Raw genomic sequence first — 15,523 nt, forward strand, 5'->3', positions numbered from 1 at the left:
ACTTTACACCAAGCTGAATTCATAGTCACGTAAAGCATCACTGTATCACTTTAATACCATGTTACAACAACTGCTAACCTTCAGCCATGCTCTCAGTAGATCACTTTCTCTCTCACACACACACACACACATACACACACACACACACACACACACACACACACACACACACACACACACACACAGTCATTGGTTATTCATGTCCTCTATTCAACTGGCTCTGAATGCTCTCTGCCAAACACCACATCTGCTGCTCCCTCTTGCCACTCCAATCTATTAAATTAAAATTCAGGCTAAATGTGTCTGCAGCTCACCATGGTGTCTGTGTCTGTGGCTAGCATGACAATGTTTTTTGTTTTTTTTGTGCCATGTCACTGTAATCCAGCTGCTTGTGTGTGTAAAGTGGCAGTGACCTGGACAGCTGCTGGGAGGGTTTATGAAGTAATGGATTACCTGGATATGTGACCAGATTACAGGGCTGTGTTTACAAAGCAGTAAATTAATCAACCAATCTACTTGTTTAAGTGTTTACCAAAACACAATTAAATTAAGTCATTTTTGTATCAAAATGACAATAAGTACTTGTTTTAGTACTTACTAAATACTAGTGAAGGAGTGCTCAATCCCCCAAACATTTTTGCAGTGTTAACATGTTGTCATTTTATATCAGCAACATTAAAACAACACGGCTAGCTAAAATTAGGCATTGCTACATTTTGTTTCAGTTTATCTTAAATTAACACTGGTCAAATGTATAATTCTATTCCGAATGATATCAGCATGCAACTAACTAACTACTGTGTGTACTTTTTGTTTTTGCTACACCAGGCATTGTACAGTTGATTGTGTTTAATAATTATGGAATTTTCAGAGACTGGATTTTTAAATGTGAATAAATGTGGACAGCTACTCTTTGTTGACAGAGTGGCTGATTGACTACAAATGATAGAAATGGAGACTGTGGACATCAGCCACGCTTTACAGGATTCCCCTTCCATCTGCCTTTAGCTTTAAAGTAACAATGTCAACAGACAAGTTCATGACAAGAACAATGCCAAGGGTACATTAGTGACATTGTCATAGAAGACAATGTTGAAAGAAAATTTTCTAAATAAATAAGAAGACCTGCCGCCGGGCGATTGGGAAGACATCATGATTTATCGTCTATATGCACCACTGGCTACAGTTCATTACTGCAGCTAGTTCTTTTGCTCTTATAAATACTTAATTTTTAGTAACTTTATTCCTGCTGCAAATCAATAGTTTTGTTAGCCTGGCTAAGGCCAGACTATATCACAAATGAGATATAGTCTGCAGACCACCTATTCATTTCTCCGTAGAGGAGGCGTGGTTTACGATCGTCCAGAGCCGTTTTTTGGGCGCTACGAATGTCTATCATAAGAGTCGTACGTAGCTCTTAGCCAATCGTATCAATCCCATTAGCTTAGCCACTAGCGGGGCTAGTTGGTAGATTAGGCTTTTGCCAAATCCTGTTGGAAGCGAGGCTAAAACATCCTTTTTGGTGGTGATAAAGGAGTGTAAAGCCAAACAATGTTCTTCTTTTAAAATAAACTTTGGTTGTAAACTATCTAGAACACTGTCTACAGCTAGATCCAAAGAGAGCTTGGCGTCTGCTGCAGCCATGTTGGATTCGTAAGCAAACTACAAGCTTCCGTCTGTCCAATAGTACGCGTCATCGTCTCGCCGTCCTTCCCCGTTCTGTGATTGGATACCAAGAGCAGGGCTAAGAAACGGCCATGGACATCCTGCTGGCTTGCAGTTTGAAACAAAATCGAGCATGCAAGGCAGCATGGGTAGACCCAGCCAATAGTTTTATGTTATTAGAATGTAAATTGCAGTTTAATAAATATAATGAGCATATTAGTGTCATTATGTGTAACGACCTTGACACAAAACTGGTGGACTCAAATGCATTACTCACAGGCAGTAAAAGGTATAACAAAAATCTTTACTTGGTAAAAATGCAAACAAACAAAAATACATACATGGAGAATCAAAGTACAAATAAAGAAAAGTGCTCACTTGGAGACTCAATTAGCTAACACAGAACTTAAATCAGACCTGACAACATGAAATAACCTGGCTGGGACGTTGATAAGACAAAGCGTACATGGACAGGACGAACTGGCAACAAGACAATCAGAGACAAGGACTTATTTATACATGAAGTAGGGGAAAACAGGTGAAACCAATCAGGACAATCACAATGGCTGGAAATTTGCACAAAGAGAGGAAGTCAGGGTCTGAAACAAGAGGGAGAAGGTAAATACAAAATAAAACAGGAAGTGCACAACGAGACTAGACATGACTGACTTTAACTTAACAGAAAGTTTTCATGACAACGAAGGACTAAACATGAAACTAAACTAAGGCATGACAAAACATGAAACACTTAACATGAACATGGACAAAATGAACATATTGACGAGGCACAACATTATGTGAGTTTTATATTTTGTGCAATTGATTAAAAGTGGAACAATACAATCTGAATCAGGTGAATAGTGATGATGAATAGGATTACTAAATGCTAAAAAGTAGTGAGAGTGGTGCTGAGGATACTAACGCATTATGATATAAATATTAAGATGTGAGCAGCTACTTTAGCAGCGAGTTTTACCATTCCTAAAGAGAAAGAAAAAGAAGAAAATATTAAGAAAAGGAAATATTTTTAATGCGAGGGAGGGCTTTACCTACCTTGGAATTAAGATTACCCGCCCCCCAAATTAATACAGTCGTTAAAGCTATCTTTGACCCGTTGATGAGAGAGGTACAAGATCTGCTTGAAAAATGGACAACAATGCCAATATCAATGATTGGCCGGATCAACATAATTAAGATGACTGTCTTGCCGAAATTCTTATATTTGTTTCAGTCACTCCCATTGCCACTGCCAAAATCATTTTTTAAAGAAATTAATACTGCATTTTGTAGGTTTATCTGGAATAATAGAAAACCCAGACTAAGACTCAGATTATTGTATCTGCCTTATGATAGGGGTGGATTACAGATGCCCAGTTTACAGTATTATTTCTGGGCCGCTCAGCTGCGTAGTACTATGTTTTATTTTGTCACACACTCTCCTCCAGCATGGGTTCATATTGAACAAGCATCAGTATCTAAGCTGCCAATAAGCCTATATTTATATTCAGCAGATTTAAAAACTTTAAAGAAAAAAACAACAAATCCCTTCCTTAAAAACTCTGTTGATATATGGTTTAAGGCTCATAGACATATTGGTGATACTCCCCCCATCTCTCAATTTTCACCTATTTGGGATAATGCGCAGTTCGCCCTGGCAGGGCAGATGGTGGTTTTCAGGCTTGGGCTGACAGGGGGGTGCAAAAAATTGGAGACTTATATGTTCAGGGCACTTTACTAACATTTAAAGACCTTTGTTTGAAATATTCAATTCCAAAAAAACACTTCTTTAAATACTTACAATTGAAGCACTTCATCTCATCAAAGCAGCACCAGGCTACACACGAGCCACCACTGTCCTGCCTTGAGGGCATTGTGTTAAAACACATGAATGGGAAACAACAAATTTCTACATTATATAAAACACTTGTATCACATGATGAGGAATCTAGTCATGATAGAAGGAGGGCATGGAGTTTAGATATTAAGGAAGATATTGAAGAGGCTGAGTGGACATCAGTATGTTTGAAAGCTCAATCGCAAACCATTAATACTCGAATGAAATTGCTACAACACAAGTGGTTAATGAGGACATACATAACCCCTGAGAAACTCAACAAATGGTCACCTGACATTCCAGATACATGTGTGAAATGTATGGCTGAGAAAGGTGCTTTAATTCATTGTGTATGGGAATGTCCTAAGCTGGTAAATTTTTGGAAAAGGGTAGTCCACACTCCAGGAGGCCAGGAGGATGGTTGCATTATCTTGGAGAGAGACTGAAGTATCTTCTACACAATCTTGGATTAGAGAAATGGCAATGTGTGTTACATTAGAAAAGCTAACCTATGTAATTAGGGGTAAAGTGCAAGAATTTGAAGAGGTGTGGACACCCTTAATGGACTTTCTCAAGCAACAGTAGATTATATTTATCTGTAAGCATAATGAGTGTAACAATTTTTTTATTTAAAAAAATATATATTATTATTTGTTGTAATTGTTATTTTATATTCACACACTTTTTTATTTTATTTTAATTTTTATTCATTTTATTTAATTTATTTTTTGTGTATGTGTGTTCAGCGGGGTCTGCCTGCTTTTCATTATGTGGCTAGTGTGGTGAGTGTTGATGTGTTTTGTATGTTCTTATTGAAAATTAATAAAAACATTGTTCAAAAAGAAAAGGAAATATCCTGACTGATGCAATTCATAATGTGGGTAACATTATCAAATGTCAACCTCACTGTTCACCTGATGTGCAGATGGTTTGTTACACAGAATCACGTGAGAAGCCGTCATTGAAAACTGTTTGGAAAAGGGCAGAAACTTTTAAAACTGATTGGCAGGTGATTGGATGAAGCATCTGTCTATCACTAGTTCTACAGCCAGTCAAGAGGAGAGAAAACACCTTCCATGCTGTTCTCTGCTCTGCTTTCAAGAAAGAAATATTCTCCAACTCTGATAGAAGTGATGCTCCTGCAGCATCTATGCTGCTCTCTTGAGGAGCAGCCATTGTTGTTTTGGTTGCCTCTCCATAGGTCCGTCCAATGTCGTCTTAGTCCCTCCCACCAAGGACACAAGGAAACCAGGCAAGGAGAGAAGAAAAGTTTTAGGACACATGAGACGTCCTTTCCTCTGATTCGTCCCATAAAGCGATGTCCGTTTCTAATGATGGCGGCAGTGGATTACAGCTGGATCAGCTGTCAGTCGGCTTCAACAGCTGTTTGTGTCTGCACAGATACACACACACACACACACACACACACACACACAAACAATAATAATAATAATAATAATAATAATAATAATAATAATACGTGTCTCTGCTTAACAAACAGCTGCACATGAATAACAACCTGCATTCTGTATTTATACTGTGAACTGTGTCCTGCTCATTGCGGCACTGGAATGGTATCTATTGATTGATTGATTGATTGATTGATTGATTGATTGATTGATTGATTGATTGATTGCATCTGTATACACAGTGGCTTGCAAAAGTATTCATCCCCCTTGGATATTTCACCCTTTTGTTGCTTTTACACATGAAATCATGGTTGATATAATTTGGCCTTTTTAAAACGAATTTGCAAAAAAAACCTATTTAATGTCAAAGTGAAAACAGATTTTTACTAAATAGTTTCATTTAATTACAAATATATAAGGTAAAGTAAATGATTGCATAAGTATTCATACCCTTTAAAGTAACTGACCTAATTCAACAGAGTTCCTGCTAGTTGATGCCAGCAGTGATCTCCACTCTGCTGCATCAACTAGCAGGAACTTTGTTGAATTAGGTCAGTTACTTTAAAGGGTATGAATACTTATGCAATCATTTATTTTACCTTATACATTTCTAATTAATTCTTAATCTTAATCTGTTTTCACTTTGATATTAAAGTGTATGTCTGTTCACTGATTTGTACAAGTTTTCCTTTTTTCTTCGGCGAGGTACTTTAAAAAAATTGATAGTTTGAGTTGGAAAAAGCAGAACGTGCAGCACTGGAGGGAGGGTAACATTAGCTCTTTTCAAATGGTATGCATTAGCAAGCAGCGTGGTTAAAAAAAAAAAAAACACTGTGCTTTCGCACCTAAATTTGTCAAAAAAAGACGGATGCTGAGTCTGAGTATGTCTGTTCAGATGTTAGGTTTCAAGCTGCCCATGTAGTACCCTCCCCTAACTTTTTCGCTCTGTGCTGGATGATAAATGCCGATAAAAGTCAATTAATTTGGTCAGTGAGAGAAGTTAATTTCTACAGTGGACAGAAAAATTTGTTTACCAAGCAGACTTGTATAAAGACGTAATTGTTTGATTAAATTTGTGGAAATGTAAATTATGTGAGTTTTCTAGTTGCTTTAAAATACAGTTATTGAGACATTACAGGCTCTACCAAGGCCAGTATTCTACTGTTTCCCCTTTGCCTTGCCTGTATACTAGTTGAATGTGTGCACATTTAGTATTTTTAATTCACTGAAGATTAATTTGGAAATGTACAATCATCTAAGGGGACATTTAAGAAAGAAGGAAATGGTGCCATGTCCATTTACAGCTTGTACGTTTAAAACAAATGTTTACTCCTCATACAATGTACACAAATGCAGAAAACATCAGAATGCATCAGACTATGATGGAGCAGTTGTAGTGCAAAATGTTCGAGATGTTTCCCAGGATAGTGACATTGAACATGACTCTGTGGGGCAATCACATGATGATGCAGGCACTAGCACTAAGGGATTAGTAGAGCAGTTATAGTACAATCTGGTTGCTTTCTTTTTGAAGAACTATTCTCCATGCATCACAGGGGACAATACAAGAAATTATTGAGCACATTGATCAGTTGTTTTGTTGTTGTTGCACTGTCGTAACCTGTTGTCAGATAATCTGTAGTCTGAAAATACTGGAAAAACATGACTGGTCTTTCACTGACACACACTGTAACAAAAAAAAACCCTGTTGTATTTACGGTAAAAACAAACAGCAGCTGTGGTTGCCAGAACTTTACCATAATAAATACGGTGCAATTTTTTCTAATATTACGGTAATATGATATTAGCACTGTTGATTTCACATTTAAGATTGCCATTTTATTCTATTTTGTACAGTAAAAAAAAAAGTTGTTCCATCAAATGAAATGCTGCTCTGTCATATAACTGACTAGAAAATACTTTATAAATGCTGCATAAATTAAAGATTTTACCATTAAATATTACAGTATATTAGTTATGATATATGGTGTTTAGTACATTTAACAGTGAGAAAAAGTACTTTTACAAAAAATAAATGCCAAAATTACAATGATGGTTTGTAAATATATTACAGTGTATTTTGTTGCAAACACGGTGCCAGTATTTTACAGCGGAGTAATGTATTTTTTTTTAAAAACAACTGTAAAAAATATTTATTTAACCCATTTATCATTTTACGGTCTTTTACTGTCATGGTTTAGCAGTTTTTCACCGTAAAATCTACAGACATTTTTTACAGTGCACTTGTGAGATTGTCCAGGCAGTTTCAGAGAGTAATGTTTTGCATAAATCTGTTACCTCTGAACGACCACAATCAACAGCTAAGAGGAGAAAATCTTATTGTGAGGAGAATTTTCCGCATGTTAAACCTGTAGAATACCTAATTCAGTCATCACAGTGCACCTACATGCATGTGCCTATTCTCCCATCTATACAACAGTTCAAAAACCTTATGTACTTGAGAAAGTCAAAGAAACAACATTTTACTCTATCCCTTTTTATGTGTGTAAGTTTTATCTCCCTCCTTTCTTTTGCTGAACCTGAAGTCTGTAACAAGATGTCTTTCCTCACCCCACCTCGCTTCTCTGTGAATCTTTTCTTTATTCGAAATCAGATTGCATCATTCCTTACATTTGAGCTACCATGCCTTTTAAGATTCTTTCTCGGGCGACTCCTGGGCTCATATTGTTTTCATCATTTTCCTCAGCAGGCATCAAAGGGGCTTCCCTGCTGAGATCTTAAACAGTCAGTGAAGATCACTCTCAGTCAAAGCTTCCATTTACACTCACTGACTTTTTATTCTCTTTACAATTTTTGGGTGGAAAATCAACTCCGTTTACTTTAGCATTAGGTTCACCTCTGTGTATGGATATTTATATTTAACTGTTAGCTGACAGTTTAGCATCATATGGAAAGCATTAGAGTATACATTGAAGCACTCTAAACAGGCCTAGTGGACAAAGTACATGTGTGCTTTTCTTTAATATCTGTGTCATGTTGATCAACAAAGCCAGTTCCTCAATTTTCAGACCCAAATCAGAATTTAATTTGATGCTTAAAGTTTCTCATTGTCTCATGACTGTCAGTATTGCATGTCTCACATTTTTCCACCTAGATACGGTATCCCCGACTCACACGAAGATACCAGATTCACCTAAATTAGTCTCCTAAAGTTACTAAATTATCAATTTGGATCTCTGGAATTAACTTAATAATTATAATCAAATTACTGTATTAACATTTATCAAAGGTTGAAGGAATTTGAATTATTTTCATAGAAGAGGTCGGCATCTCACGCTGGTAAGATGATGTTGAGGATCCGTTTTTCCAGGTATTCATAATTATTGGAGTGAGTGCTTCTGGTCGATAGTGGTTTGGTTCTGAAGGGCGGGCTTCCTTCGGTACAGGTATGATGGTGGATGTTTTCCAGAAGGTTAGTATTGCTGCTGTCCTGTAGGACTCCCAAGCATGTTGTGGAGGATGGCACAGAGCTGAATAAGTGAATGACTCTCCATCATCAAGCAACAGCAAGACAGGAAGAGAATGAGGGAAGGTGGAAGTATGAGAAGAGGCTAGTTAGCATATAGCGATCTGCTGGTCTGGAGTGGAGGATCTGGCCAGAAGACAGCCTGTGGGCCGGAGCTCAGACTAGCTTGATCTTGCATCCAGCAGAGCCTTAGCGGTTGGCCACAACCCATCAACAGAAGGAGAGAAAAGGGGAAGAAAGTCAAACTAGAGGCGGGACATATGGAGACTCTGAGGGAAGAGTGGGGAAAGAACTGGAGGAGTTATAATATATTATTTCACTCTGCTTCAATAACTGTCCCTATTTCTGCTCGCATCAGCCATTGACAACATACAAATAAACAAAATTAGATTTTCTTCTGCACTATGACGTGATGTGAGTGGGGAGGCTGGTGCTCATCAGTGGTGAAGAGGTGTTGTGGAGAATGACGGCTTCCTCAATATGATAAAAAACAGCCCTGATACACCATACCTTCCAAGAAAACACATCACCGACATCAATTTGTCCAGGAGGTTCACAGAAGTCAAAGCAAGGGTGCTGGACTTCCTCAGCTCAGTGGAGAGAGTCGATTTGACATGCTTGACGCTTAGAACCCTTAAACATTGAGGGCTACTGAATCACAGCCACACAGGAACACAGAAACATTGCATCACTGAGAGAGGCTGTTGGATGCAAAAGATAACATTGTCGTTACAGACAATGTTTCCAATATGACTGTCACTGACTTGCAGACATGACCCATATACAGTGTTTTGCACATAGTCTGAATTTTTCATTGCAGAAGGCATTCAAATTTCCAACAATTCTTCGACAACTTAGAACAGGGGTCTGAAAACTCAAATTACCTGGGGGCCGCTGGAGGCAGTATCAAAATGACCCAAAAAAGATACACAAAATTACTTTTAAAAAAAAAATACAAAATGATCGAAAAAAAACTAAATTACTTAAATACACAAAATGACCAAAAAAAGACATAAAATGACCAAAAAAGAAAAAAAATGACAGAAAAAAAAATAAATTACTCAAAAAATGACCAAAAAAAGACACAGAATTACCAAAAAAGAAATAATATTAATAAAAATATTTAAAAAAGACACTAAATGACCCAAAAATACACAAAATTACTAAAAAAAAAGACACAAAATTATTTGAAAAAGACACAAAATTATTTAAAAAAGACACAAAATTATTAAAATCGTAATTCATATAAAACTCACATTAAACTTTCATATCAAGGTGGGGGCCACAAAATATTGTCACAAGGGCCGCAATTTGCCGGCGGGCTGCGAGTTTGAGACCCCTGACTTAGAAGTATCAGACATGTTACAACCTTTTTCAGACGCAGCACCATAGCTAGCCACCAGCTAAAGAACAAACAAGAGCTGCTGCAGCTACCAAAACACAGACTGACACAGATGTTGTCACAAGTTGGAGATGATAGAAAGGTTTTTTGAACAGCAACCAGCTGTCTGTGCGAGTTTAGAAAGAGTGAAAAAGAAATCATGTTGAGCGAAGCTGACATAACGTGTACAGAGGAAGTGCTCAAGGAACTTAAATCAATGAAAGATGCCACCTTGGTGATGTCAGAGGAGAGTATGCCAACGCCAACAAGAGATATACCAATTAGAGGGAGACACTGTACATAACATCAGCTGTTGATCCTCAATTCAAGGATCCACCCTTTCTCTCTGAATGGAAGGGCAGTGAGACCTACTTGAGATTGACAGATGCTTTGGTGGCTGCCATTAAGAAGCAAGAGAATGTAAGTAAATAAATTATTACATTAGACCAACTGTTTGTTATACTATCTAGAGTTTCCTGTGCATTCCTGGAACAAGTGTCTCTGCGGAGAGTTTTTTTTACACTGCAGGAGTATGGGCTAAAATTTGTCTCATTAATACCTGTAAATGCACAGAGGGTGATCTACAAATAGTCCTTGATTTGCACACGTGTTTTGCTATCCACAAATACAAATTTCTAAACTGTAACTTGTATTTTTGTGTATTTGTAAATATATTGTGTATTTGTAAATACCCAATTTTCCATTTGTAAAAATAAAAAAAGACATTTGTAAAACTGAAAATTCTGTTTGTGAAGTGTGACTCTGCATTTGTGAATCATCAATCACACACACTGTAATGATCACCTTCTCAATACTGTCACTTTAAATTACTTTTGTTTCTTTTGGTTACCAAGGTAACGTAAGGTCAGAGTTTAGGCTGACTGTACTTTTTCCCGAGCTGGACAGAAATCCTCTGTAACCATCTTTACGTTGTTTTTCTTTTTTTTTACCTTCAAGTCTGGCATATAAATGGTGTTTGAGCTTCCCCTGCATAAAATAAACGTGCAGTGTGACGGTAAAGACTTGTTTTCTGTTTTTATTACAACTTTAACAACCCGTGGAGACCCCCCGGACCTCTACAACACGCATCTCTTTCCTCAAAGATGCATTTTTGAGACGTCCTTGACAAGATCCACAAACAAATAGCTTGTGATTCACAAATGGCCCACCACAGGATTTGTAACTTGTGTGTTGGTTTTTACAAATTAATGTGAATTTGTAAAAAATTTTTTTTTTAAAAAGGCATTTGTGAAACTGAAAATTCTGCTTGTGAAGTGTGATTCAGCATTTGTGGATCGTCAAAAATACGTCATTGAGGAAAGAGGTGCGTGTGTGTGATTGAGACATTCTTGTTGAGAGAATCCACAAACACACAGCTGGTGATTCACAAATGTCCCGCCCTCCTCAACAGTATATGGCAGTGTTGGGGCGATTGTTTGGACTCTGCTTAAGGTGGACTTACTATCGATTTTGCGGTAAAGCCATGGTTCATAAGTAAAACTATTTTTCCTTGCCCTACATTACATTAGCATTGTGAAAATAAAATGAAAACAATAACAACACTATCGTGACTGTGCCCGTTTGGTTAAACGTTTAATTTCCCTGTGCGGCCAGCAGAGCTATAGTCTACAGAAAACAGCCGTACATAGCTCCCCTGCTGCTCCAGGTGTGTCAGTGTAGCATGGAGGGCTGTAGCCACGGCATCTTCTGTGGAGCAGTTTTTCGAAGCACTTCATTACCACAGGGGTGAGTGCACCTGGCCGGTAGTCATTAAGACTGGTAATGTGGGATTTCTTGGGCTGTGGGACTATGATTGAGGATTTCAGGCAGGGAGGGAGCGTGGACTGGGACAGACACTTGTTGAAGATCCTGGTAAAGACTCCAGCCAGCTGGTCTGCGGAGTCCTTCAGCAGCCGTCCAGGTACGCCGCCGGGTCCAGTCGCCTTCCTCAGGTTGACGGTCCACATCGTGTGCCTCACCTCACTCTCCTCAACTGTGAAGAAGGTGGCGCTTTGGATCTCAGGGTGGTGTGCAGCTGCTTCTGGTGGCTCCACCTCAAAGCAGGCAAAGAAAAGATTAAACTTTTCTGCCAGCGATGCACCATCTTCAGCAACTCCGAGGTTAGTCTTGTAGTTGGTGAGCTGCTGGACTCCCTGCCACACCTGCCTGCTGTCGTTGCTGTCCAGGTGGTCCTCAATCCTCCTCCTGTAGTCCAACTTGGCGTTCCTGATGCCTCTCTTCAGGTTGGTTCGGGCCATGCTGTTGAGAGCCCTGTCCACAGACCTGAAGGTGTTGTTCCTTTTCTTCAGTAGCTGCTGGATCTCCTGATTCATCCAGGGCTACCGGTTGGGATATACACCGATGCGTCTGTCCACCGTTACTGTGTCCTTGCAATATTTAATTGCAATGCATTCATTTTACAGAATTTGCAGCGGCCACACTTATGAAATTTTACAGGCCAGTGTGCAACCTGGTTGGTGCGAACTACATCTGAAACTCCGACACAAACTCTCTTGGGCAGTGGTGGAGGAGGTGAGGCGTCAAGTGATGGGTGGCGTCTTTGTGCCTGCCAAAGAATGAGACTCGTGGCAACCTCTGGAAGCTCTTTTCTTTCATTGGCTTTGGGACACTAAATACATCCTTTATTTAACCAGGTAATCTTGTTGAGATTAAAAAAAAAAAAATCTCTTTTCCAAGAGAGACCTGGCCAAGAAAAGCAAGTTCGAACATTTAAACACAGTTATCATAACAATCAAATACAAATACAGCCATCACAACAACACTAGGTAGTTTATAGTCATGGTGGTAGATCAACCATGCATTAACAAGGCCTAACATGATAGTTTGCCAGAACAGGTAGAGGTACCGCCTCCATGAACTCATGTGGTACTTGGATTTTGTAACACATGAATCAAGGAGGTCTACCTCACCCATGAAAGTGTTGTACTTCTTTAAAACGTGTGGCCTACGTATACGTCACAGCGATATTTTTGTAACTTGTTTTATATTAATTTGTTCAGGAAATTTGGTCAGAACAGGTTAAATGTAATAAAGGACACCTTTTTAACGGATTAGAATTGTTAAATGGGTTTTAACTTAGCCAAGTAACAAAAAATAAGCTTTTTGAAATTAACTACTTTTTTAGATTTCTGTTTCCAGGCACACCCACATTCTGGAGAAGTCACTTCTTCTCACAGTCACATGACTGTCACATGACCACCACACCAGGGTGTTGAGTAGGGACTTAGGGACTTAATGAGTTTAGGTCAAGCATAAAGCTGAATATGGGAGATTCTAGAACATTTAAAATGTTTGTGGGTTCTTATGGTTTGTAGCAAAATACACTGCCAGAGAACAGCTCCAGGTCTTGCTCTTCAAAAATGTCCCAGTTGGTCGTACTGAAACAGTCCTGCAGCTGCTAAGTGGCACCGTCAGGCCAAGTTTTCACAGTATTTGTGGTGGTGAGAGCAGTTTTCCTGAAAGGGGCATATGCAGGGAATAAAAACAGGGACAAGTGGTCAGACTGACCCAGATTTGGAAGTGGTCTAGTCCTGTAGCCCATCTTGATGTTGGAGTAGTCCTTGTCCAGTATAATAGCTCCTCTCGTAGTACACTTGACATCTTTGTGGAATTTGGGGAGTACTGTCTTTAACTCTACATGATTAAAGTCCCCTGCAATGATGTGAACAACATCAGGATAACTGCTCTGCTGCCTGCTAAAACTGTCATATAAGAGTCCGTTAGCCGAGTTAGCATTAGCGTCAGGTGGGATATATACAGCAGTAATCATGACAACAGTAAATTTCCTTGGAAGGTAGAAGGGCCTGCATTTAAGAGCAACATATTCCAGGTCTGGGGAGCCGTGACTGTCTATGGTTGCTGTACTGGTACACCAGTTATTGTTAATGTACACAAAGAGCCCCCCTCCTCTGCTCTTACCGGAGTCCGCTGTCCTGTCATGCCGATGTGCTGTGTAGCCGGCTAGCTCTATAGCCGAGTCCAGGATGGATGAGTGAAGCCAGGTCTCTGTGATCAGCAGAAGGCAACCATCCTTCACCATGTTGTAGCAACCTGTAGCCTCAGTTCATCCATCTTGTTGATGATTGATCTAGTGTTCATCAGAAAAAGGCTGGGAAGCGGTGATCTGTTTGGCTGCCTCCATAGCCTAGCTAGCACGCTGGCCCTGCAGCCTAGCTTCTGCTTTCTCTCTTTGCGCCGCCTCCGTCTCCTCGCTGCAGGGATGGTAATCCATGGAGAGCCAGGACTCCTCGCTATGTCCACCAGGATCCTTCTTGTGCGGAGAAACTCAACTGCTACCCTCCGCTCAGAAGAGACTCCTATCTTAAGGAAATTGTGCCAGCCGTAGGTGTAGTTGGCCCAACAGAAAGTACACAGGACGAGTACAAACACGAACATATTCCGCCATGTAAAGCACTGACTTGAATAGCACTGAGCTGCTGCAACTGTGTGCGCCGCCATCTTGCTACTTTTTCCAACAAAAAAACACTACTCTAATTGTCTTTTTACGCTTGTGGTACACCCCATGGAGGGGTAAGTACCACACCTTCCCATCATTTGAATGAAGGTCCTTTAATGGCACCCTCTCTGCATATCCCTTTGCAATTACATCTTTCATGAAAGCCTTGTACTCTCCAGCAAAAGCAGCATCTTTATTGTATCTACTGGCAAGGTATTGTGCTCACTGCTCAGCTATATGATAGTTGTGGGCATTGTGACATCACCATTGCAAAGCGGCAACGTTAACTAATAGTGATTATCTTTCAGTGTAGCTGCACTTGATACCAGCTTCATAAATATGCGGTCCTCTGCTGACATTTAAGGTTATTCCTCACACCATGGGAAATCATGGTGGTACTGGTTTACAAGAAGGTTTTTACAGTTGTTCAATTGAACAAATGGTTCATTTACCACCCATCCTAAAAGTGTTTTCACAGCATAGGGACCATTACCTTGGCTGTTTATGATTTACGAGGGTTTCATATTTTGGGACATCTACTCCAATGAAGAGTTCCACATCCGCATCAGTTTCTTTCACTTGTATTTCCTTCAAGTAAGGCCACCTGCTGAGGTCATTCAGAGAGAAAATGTTCCCCTTTGTCACTGGTATCTGTGTGTGAGTGACTGTTTTATATAGCTCACTAAAGTTTTCCCATCCAAATTTTGCCCACTTGTAGTCAACTTATTTCATAACTATTGACTGGTTTAATTTGACCCATTGTTTGCAAGAGAACTGTAGTCTTCCATCCTGGCACTTTGAGTAGTCTAATAACATTCTCTGTACAAAATGTTGCTGTACTGCTAGGGTCAAGAAATGCATAGATTAGCATTGTTTTGCTGCCTTTGGAAGCTTTTACCTGTATTGTTACTATTGAAAGCTTGCAGTGTGTTCCTCCTCTTTTTCCAAAGAGACAAGAGTTCCACTGATAGATCTTTTTGTCTGTTTGGTTATTATTTTATCATTTGCTTGATTCTCTGCAGGTCTGTAAAAGTGTAGAATACTAGGGTGCTTTCCTTGACAATATCGGCATGTCATTCTTCTTGCACAGGTTTTGCTCGTGTCGCTTGATTAGACAACCAAAACAGATGCCATTTTCTCTCAGCAGATGCACTTTAACATCATGTGGTTGAGCCTTTGACATTTCACATTGATCCAATAAGTGCTTGCCTGTATGATAAATGGAACAACTGTTATTACAAATATTGACCAACAGGTTTTCAGGTTGTTG

Source organism: Centropristis striata, chromosome 16, assembly GCF_030273125.1.
Source record: "Centropristis striata isolate RG_2023a ecotype Rhode Island chromosome 16, C.striata_1.0, whole genome shotgun sequence".
NCBI lineage: Eukaryota > Metazoa > Chordata > Actinopteri > Perciformes > Serranidae > Centropristis > Centropristis striata.